Source organism: Neoarius graeffei, chromosome 19 (genome assembly GCF_027579695.1).
Source record: "Neoarius graeffei isolate fNeoGra1 chromosome 19, fNeoGra1.pri, whole genome shotgun sequence".
Lineage (NCBI taxonomy): Eukaryota > Metazoa > Chordata > Actinopteri > Siluriformes > Ariidae > Neoarius > Neoarius graeffei.
In genome coordinates, this window is record NC_083587.1 from 2,844,193 (window position 1) to 2,852,687 (window position 8,495).

General features: G+C 45.6%; 1 pseudogene; it reads left to right on the forward strand.

Moving 5' to 3' along the window:
* Positions 1 to 837: 837 nt before the first annotated feature.
* LOC132868082 (zinc finger protein 850-like) lies at positions 838 to 5,630 on the forward strand (annotated as a pseudogene).
* The last annotated feature ends 2,865 nt before the right edge of the window (positions 5,631 to 8,495 follow it).

The window sequence follows — 8,495 nt, forward strand, 5'->3', positions numbered from 1 at the left end:
CAATGCCAGCAGGCTTTCTCTCACATAAAGGCTGCATTGTGTGGGGGGCCACTGTTACACTCCCCTGACTTTTCTCTCCCCTTTGTTTTGCAGATGGATGCATCGGACAGAGGGCTGGGGGCTGTTCTGTCCCAGGAGGTGGAGGAGGAGGACTGCCCAGTGCTGTACATCAGGCCAATTCCATTCTGATAGACATATCACGTCCAGGCCACAACCTGTTTGAACTGCTGCCATCCGGAAGGAGATACAGGTCCATGAAAACCAGGACAAACAGACTGAAAAATAGCTTTTATCCAGCAGCTATGACTGCACTAAATTATGCTTTTAAAGTATAGTTTTATATCTACAGCATGAATGTGGAAGTGTACGGCTGTGAGATGTGTGGGTGGGTGGGTGAGGTATGAGTAGTATGTACTTGTGCGTGAGTGCTTTTGAGTATTCTTTTAATATCTTTTAATTTTCTCTCGTCTTTTTTTTAATTATTTATTGCTTCACAAAACAAGGACTGCTTAATTTCGTTGTACTTGTTAAAATGACAAATAAAAGATATTCGTATTCGTACTCGCCAGAGTGCTCTCCAACTACACCAGGGCATTCACAGGAGAGAAGCCGTTTCACTGCTCACAGTGTGGACAGAGTTTTACTCGCCAGAGTGCTCTCCAACAACACCAGGGCATTCACTCAGGAGAGAAACCATATCGCCTGTCACAGTGTGGGAAGAGTTTTACTCATCAGAGTAATATCCAAACGCACCAACACATTCACACAGGAGAGACGCCGTATCACTGCTCAAAGTGTGTAAAGAGTTTTACTCGTCAAAGTGCTCTCCAACAACACCAGTGCATTCACACAGGAGAGTAGCCGTATCACTGCTCACAGAGTGGGAAGAGTTTTACTCAGCAGTGTCATCTCCAAAAACACCAGCACAGTCACACAGGAGAGAAGCCGTAGCACTGCTCACAATGTGGGAAGAGTTTTACTCATCAGAGACATCTCCAACATCATCAGCGCATTCACACAGGAGAGAAACCATTTCACTGCCCACAGTGTGGAAAGAGTTTTACTCATCAGAGTCATCTCCAAACACACCAGCACATTCACACAGGAGAGAAGCCGTATCACTGCTCACAGTGTGGAAGGAGTTTTACTCGCCAGAGTGCTCTCCAACAACACCAGTGCATTCACTCAGGAGAGAAACCATATCGCTGCTCACAGTGTTGGAAGAGTTTTACTCACCAGAGTGCTCTCCAAACACACCAACGCATTCACACAGGAGAGACGCCGTATCACTGCTCAAAGTGTGTAAAGAGTTTTACTCGTCAGAGTGCTCTCCAACAACACCAGCGCATTCACACAGGAGAGAAGCCGTATCACTGCTCACAGAGTGGGAAGAGTTTTACTCAGCAGTGTCATCTCCAAAAACACCAGCACAGTCACACAGGAGAGAAGCCGTAGCACTGCTCTGAACGCTGTGAGCAGTGATACGGCTTCTCTCCTGTATGACTGCGTTGGTGTTTTTGGAGATGACTCTGCTGAGTAAAACTCCTTCCACACTGTGAGCAGTGAAATGGCTTCTCTCCTGTGTGAATGCTCTGGTGTTGTTGCAGATGTCTCTTACGAGTAAAACTCTTCCCACGCTGTGAGCAGTGATACGGCTTCTCTCCTGTATGACTGCGTTGGTGTTTTTGGAGATGACTCTGCTGAGTAAAACTCTTCCCACACTGTGAGCAGTGATACGGCTTCTTTCCTGTGTGAATGCTCTGGTGTGTTTGGAGAGCACTCTGCAGAGTAAAACTCTTTCCACACTGTGAGCAGTGATACAGCTTCTCTCCTATGTGAATGCACTGGTGTTGTTGGAGATGACTCTGACGAGTAAAACTCTTTCCACACTGTGAGCAGTGGAACGGCTTCTCTCCTGTGTGAATGCGCTCGTGTGTTTGGAAAGCACTCTGCAGAGTAAAACTCTTGCCACACTGTGAGCAGTGATACGGCTTCTCTCCTGTGTGAATGCGCTCGTGTGTTTGGAGAGCACTCTGTTGAGTAAAGGCCAATTTATGCTGACAACCCAGTCCTCGTAGACCGTGTCGCAGACAGTGTCTGCGTAGCCCCCCCACCTTCGCAGACGCTCTGCGCGCACCTCCCAAAAATTGTGACCACCGCAGAAGCCTCGCAGACAGTGCCGCAGACAAGAGGGCTCTGATTGGTCCGCTGTCCACGCACTTCCGCTTCTCTACTTTCCCGGTTTGGTTTGTTTTCACGACCGGCATTTTTAAAAACACGAGCAAAGATGGAGCAGCATGAAGAATGCGCTGGTGTTGTTGGAGAGCACTCTGGCGAGTAAAACTCATTCCACACTGTGAGCAGTGAAACGGCTTCTCTCCTGTATGAATGCGCTGGTGTTGTTGGAGATGACTCTGACGAGTAAAACTCTTTCCACACAGTGAGCAGTGATACGGCTTCTCTCCTGTGTGAATGCGCTGGTGTGTTTGGAGAGCACTCTGGTGAGTAAAACTCTTCCGACACTGTGAGCAGCGATATGGTTTCTCTCCTGTGTGAATGCTCTGGTGTGTTTGGAGATGACTCTGCTGAGTAAAACACTTTCCACACTGTCATCAGTGATACGGTTTCTCTCTTTTGTGAATGCGCTGATGTGTTTGGAGATCACTATCGTGAATAAAACACTTCCCACACTGTGAGCAGCGATATGGTTTCTCTCCTGTGTGAATGCGCTGGTGTTGATGGAGATGACTCTGACGAGTAAAACTCTTTCCACACTGTGAGCAGTGATACGGCTTCTCTCCTGTGTGAATGCGCTGGTGTTGTTGGAGATGACTCTGACGAGTAAAAGTCTTCCCACACTGTGAGCAGTGATGCAGCTTCTCTCCTGTGTGAATGCGCTGGTGTTGTTGGAGATGTCTCTGACGAGTAAAACTCTTTCCACACAGTGAGCAGTGATACGGCTTCTCTCCTGTGTGAATGCGCTGGTGTGTTTGGAGAGCACTCTGGTCAGTAAAACTCTTCCGACACTGTGAGCAGCGATATGGTTTCTCTCCTGAGTGAATGCACTGGTGTTGTTGGAGAGCACTCTGGCGAGTAAAACTCCTTCCACACTGTGAGCAGTGATACGGCTTCTCTCCTGTGTGAATGCGCTGGTGTTGTTGGAGATGACTCTGACGAGTAAAAGTCTTCCCACACTGTGAGCAGTGATGCGGCTTCTCTCCTGTGTGAATGCGCTGGTGTTGTTGGAGATGTCTCTGACGAGTAAAATTCTTCAGATTCACATAGGAGAGAAGCTGTATCACTGCTCACAGTGTGGAAAGAGTTTTACTCTGCAGAGTGCTCTCCAAACACACCAGAGCATTCACACAGGAAAGAAGCCGTATCACTGCTCACAGTGTGGGAAGAGTTTTACTCAGCAGAGTCATCTCCAAAAACACCAACGCAGTCATACAGGAGAGAAGCCGTATCACTGCTCACAGCGTGGGAAGAGTTTTACTCGTAAGAGACATCTGCAACAACACCAGAGCATTCACACAGGAGAGAAGCCGTTTCACTGCTCACAGTGTGGAATGAGTTATACTCGCCAGAGTGCTCTCCAACAACACCACCGCATTCACTCAGGAGAGAAACCATATCGCTGCTCACAGTGTGGGAAGAGTTTTACTCACTAGAGTGCTCTCCAAAGACACCAGCACATTCACACAGGAGAGATTCCATATCACTGCTCACAGTGTGGGAAGAGTTTTACTCAGCAGAGTCATTTCCAAAAACACCAACGCAGTCATACAGGAGAGAAGCTGTATCACTGCTCACAGTGTGGTAAGAGTTTTACTCGTCAGAGTCATCTCCAACAACACCAGCGCATTCACACAGGAGAGAAACCATATCGCTGCTCACAGTGTGGGAAGTGTTTTACACACCAGAGTGCTCTCCAAACACACCAGCGCATTCACACAGGAGAGAAACCATATCGCTGCTCACAGTGTGGATAGAGTTTTACTCACCAGAGTGCTCTCCAAACACACCAGCGCATTCACACAGGAGAGAAGCTGTATCACTGCTCACAGTGTGGAAAGAGTTTTACTCGTCAGAGTCATCTCCAACAACACCAGCGCATTCACACAGTTGAGAAGCTGTATCACTGCTCACATTGTGGAAAGAGTTTTACTCTGCAGAGTGCTCTCCAAACACACCAGAGCATTCACACAGGAAAGAAGCCGTATCACTGCTCACAGTGTGGGAAGAGTTTTACTCAGCAGAGTCGTCTCCAAAAACACCAGCGCATTCACACAGGAGAGAAGCCGTATCTCTGCTCACAGTGTGGGAAGACTTTTACTCGTCAGAGTCATCTCCAACAACACCAGCACATTCACACAGGAGAGAAACCATATCACTGCTCACAGAGTGGGAAGAGTTTTACTCAGCAGAGTGATCTCCAACATCATCAGCGCATTCACACAGGAGAGAAGCCGTATCACTGCCCACAGTGCGGGAAGAGTTTTACTAATCAGAGTCATCTCCAAACACACCAGCACATTCACACAGGAGAGAAGCCGTTTCACTGCTCACAGTGTGGAAAGAGTTTTACTCGTCAGAGTCATCTCCAACAACACCAGCGCATTCACACAGGAGAGAAGCATTTTCACTGCTCACAGTGTGGAAGGAGTTTTACTCGCCAGAGTGCTCTCCAACAACACCAGCGCATTCACTCAGGAGAGAAACCATATCGCTGCTCACAGTGTGGGAAGAGTTTTACTCACCAGAGTCCTCTCCAAACACACCAGCGCATTCACACAGGAGAGAAGCCGTATCACTGCTCACAGTGTGGAAAGTGTTTTACTCGTCAGAGTCATCTCCAACAACACCAGCGCATTCACACAGGAGAGAAGCTGTATCACTGCTCACAGTGAGGAAAGAGTTTTACTCTGCAGAGTGCTCTCCATACACACCAGAGCATTCACACAGGAAAGAAGCCTTATCACTGCTCACAGTTTGGAAAGTGTTTTACTCATCAGAGTCATCTCCAAACACACCAGGGCATTCACACAGGAGAGAAGCCGTATCACTGCTCACAGTGTGGAAAGAGTTTTACTCGTCAGAGTCATCTCCAACAACACCAGCGCATTCACACAGGAGAGAAGCCCTTTCACTGCTCACAGTGTGGGAAGAGTTTTCCTCAGCAGAGTCATCTCCAAAAACACCAATGCAGTCATACAGGAGAGAAGCCGTATCACTGCTCACAGTGTGGAAAGAGTTTTACTCGTCAGAGTCATCTCCAACAACACCAGCGCATTCACACAGGAGAGAAACCATATCGCTGCTCTCAGAGTGGGAAGTGTTTTACTCATGAGAGTGATCTCCAAACACACCAGCGCATTCACTCAGTAGAGAAACCATATCACTGCTCACAGTGTGGGAAGAGTTTTACTCATCACAGTGCTCTCCAAACACACCAGAGCATTCACAGAGGAGAGAAGCCGTTTCACTGCTCACAGTGTGGAAAGAGTTTTACTCGCCAGAGTGCTTTCCAAAAACATCAGTGCATTCAAACAGGAGAGACGCCGTATCACTGTGTAGCGCCCCTTAGCGTGTCTAGCCGTCTCTGGAGTGCGCTCCCCGAATTCTTTTGAATGCGAGAGATCTCTCTCTCAGGTTTTAATTAATGTTCGAAAGTAACACTGACTGCACTAAACCTTTAAATACTTACAGAATAATAATACTATTATACTTTATCCTACTAACTAAAAATACTGTTTCAGTAGTGTGACCACTACTTTTGATTCTTACTATGCACTTGGCTTAGTATCTTTAACCATCACCACATTTACCATCAATGAGAATGAAAATCAATAAACAACATTTCAGTTTAACTAATCTGTGGTTGGTAGAAGAGAGCAACTGGACTTGCTTGAAAAGTCTTGAAGACGTTTCGCCTCTCGTCCGAAAGGCATCATCAGTTCTGTCTGTCTAATAGGGAGTATCAAGTATTTATCCTCTCATGGATCATAATAGAATCCAAATCAGAATGCTGATGGCTGCATTGAAGGTGGCTGATAGATGTCATAGACCCCACCTCTGTTCAGTGATGGTCGTTCCAGGCTGACAAAATTGAACGATCCTCTCTGGCTAAGATGTCTGCCAGTTTTCTGGAAGTCCTCTCATACTCCCGCACTAGTCGAAGGGTACTCATCCCAAAGTGTGTAGAAACATATCTGTGAAGATACTCAGTCGTCCAGGTACATAGTAATCTGTGGTTGGTAGAAGAGAGCAACTGGACTTGCTTGAAAAGTCTTGAAGACGTTTCGCCTCTCGTCCGAAAGGCATCATCAGTTCTGTCTGTCTAATAGGGAGTATCAAGTATTTATCCTCTCATGGATCATAATAGAATCCAAATCAGAATGCTGATGGCTGCATTGAAGGTGGCTGATAGATGTCATAGACCCCACCTCTGTTCAGTGATGGTCGTTCCAGGCTGACAAAATTGAACGATCCTCTCTGGCTAAGATGTCTGCCAGTTTTCTGGAAGTCCTCTCATACTCCCGCACTAGTCGAAGGGTACTCATCCCAAAGTGTGTAGAAACATATCTGTGAAGATACTCAGTCGTCCAGGTACATAGTAATCTGTGGTTGGTAGAAGAGAGCAATTTTTTTCTATTTACTGAAAAAATATCTTATTTACCTAGTTACAAAACAATATCAAAGGTTTATAAATGAAATTAAATAAGTTCTCATTTCTGTTATTGAGAATATAAAACTTAAACCCAAAACTGTGGCCTATAGCCCATCAATGACCAGTATTTCCCATAAACTTAAAATATTTCAATGACCAATGTTTTAAATGAACTTAAAATATGTGAATGACCAGTATTTCCAATAAACTTAAATTATTTGAATAACCAATGTTTTAAATGAACTTATAATATGTGAGTGACCAGTATTTCAGATGACCCCTTGTCTTTTCTAATGACAAGTAACATTTACACTTCACCTCATATCCTAAAGCCGGCATATAGCTAAATACTTATAACCTTAACACAAAGTAAAAGAAGTAAAGGGTACCCAATGACTTGTGAGTCAATCGTTGCAGGCCTGTGTTGCTCGAGATTTGTAGTAGCCAAACAAAATGGCTGCTTCGCGCTGCAAGCGCCAGAAGAAAAAAAACTCATGCGTAGGTGGTCTCCTCAGTTTCACACGCTGGGTTAGCGAGATGAAGTGGGGATGTCCTCGCGAAAATCCACTGTAGTGTCGGGTCGATTCGGGAACGGGGCTTTAAGAGTGGTCGTGTTGACCTCTCATTAGCAAACCTCGGAAACTCTCCACCAAGGCACAACGCTGCGTCGATCAGACGAGCAGGCGGCAGTGTCCAGCGTCCATCTCCCACAAGTTCGACAGTTCACATATGCAGCACTATTGATTAACGTTGTAACACAGTAATAAGATTCACTGTCCGTGCATCTACTTACAAGGTCACTAAACATACACTTTTACACCATTACAGGCTAACTTTCTTGGCACAACTCCAACATGGGTTCTCCTCCTTTCTCCCCTTCTTCTCCCGTCTTCCGGAACCTCGCGTCGAGATTCTACTTCCTCCCTCACCTTGCCCTTTCACCTCTCATGTCATTGGACCATTACAAGGAAAATGAATTATACCGAAAACAATATGAATTTTAACAGAAATTATTCTAAAAGATTTTTAACACTTAGTAAACACTTTTTTTTCATGAAATTAACACAAACAAAAAACAATGAATTCAGATTGTACCCAAAATCCCATAGGGTTACATCCTCCCCTTACTAAATGTCTAAATGTCCTCATTAGACATAAACCACACTATTAGCTATTAGGAGTAAAATTTTTAACCATTTCAACTATGAATTCCCATGTTTTCAAGTTAAGCTAGTGTTTACCTAGTTTGATAATAATACCTCGGTGCACTATTGTAAGTGGCTGTTCACTAACCTTACCAGGCCTATCATAAGTTAGTCTGAGTACTGGTTTAACTTCTCTCTTCTCAGTCTGCCTGGGTCTAAGAACTCTGTCTAAAACTAAAATAGAGCTCTTTGGATCTTTTCTTCTACTGGATGTGGGTCTCTCACACTCAAATTCTGTTCCAGAATCATAGACTTCAGACTCCATTTCAGCAGATCTTCCTTCATCTATCACAGCAATGTCTTCTTCTCTGTCGGGTTCTCGCTCATCAGCGGCTTCCGCGGGACTACATTCTCTGGCACTTTCATGCTGTGAACCCCCAGAGGCCCTCCTAGCAATTCTTCTCTGCAGAAGGCGTTCCAGGTACTCCCTGTATGGTCTATGGGACTGGACACACTCCACATCAGAGTCAGATTCGGTTGAGTCTGGTTCTTTGTCTCTTTGGGTTGGTGTTGGTGTTCTTGGTACCATCGTAAGTTGTTTTTTTTTTCTTCTAGTTGAACGTGTTCTAGGGCCCACCGGGGCTTCATCACTCTCTTGCCGCTCAGGTATCCGCACAGAC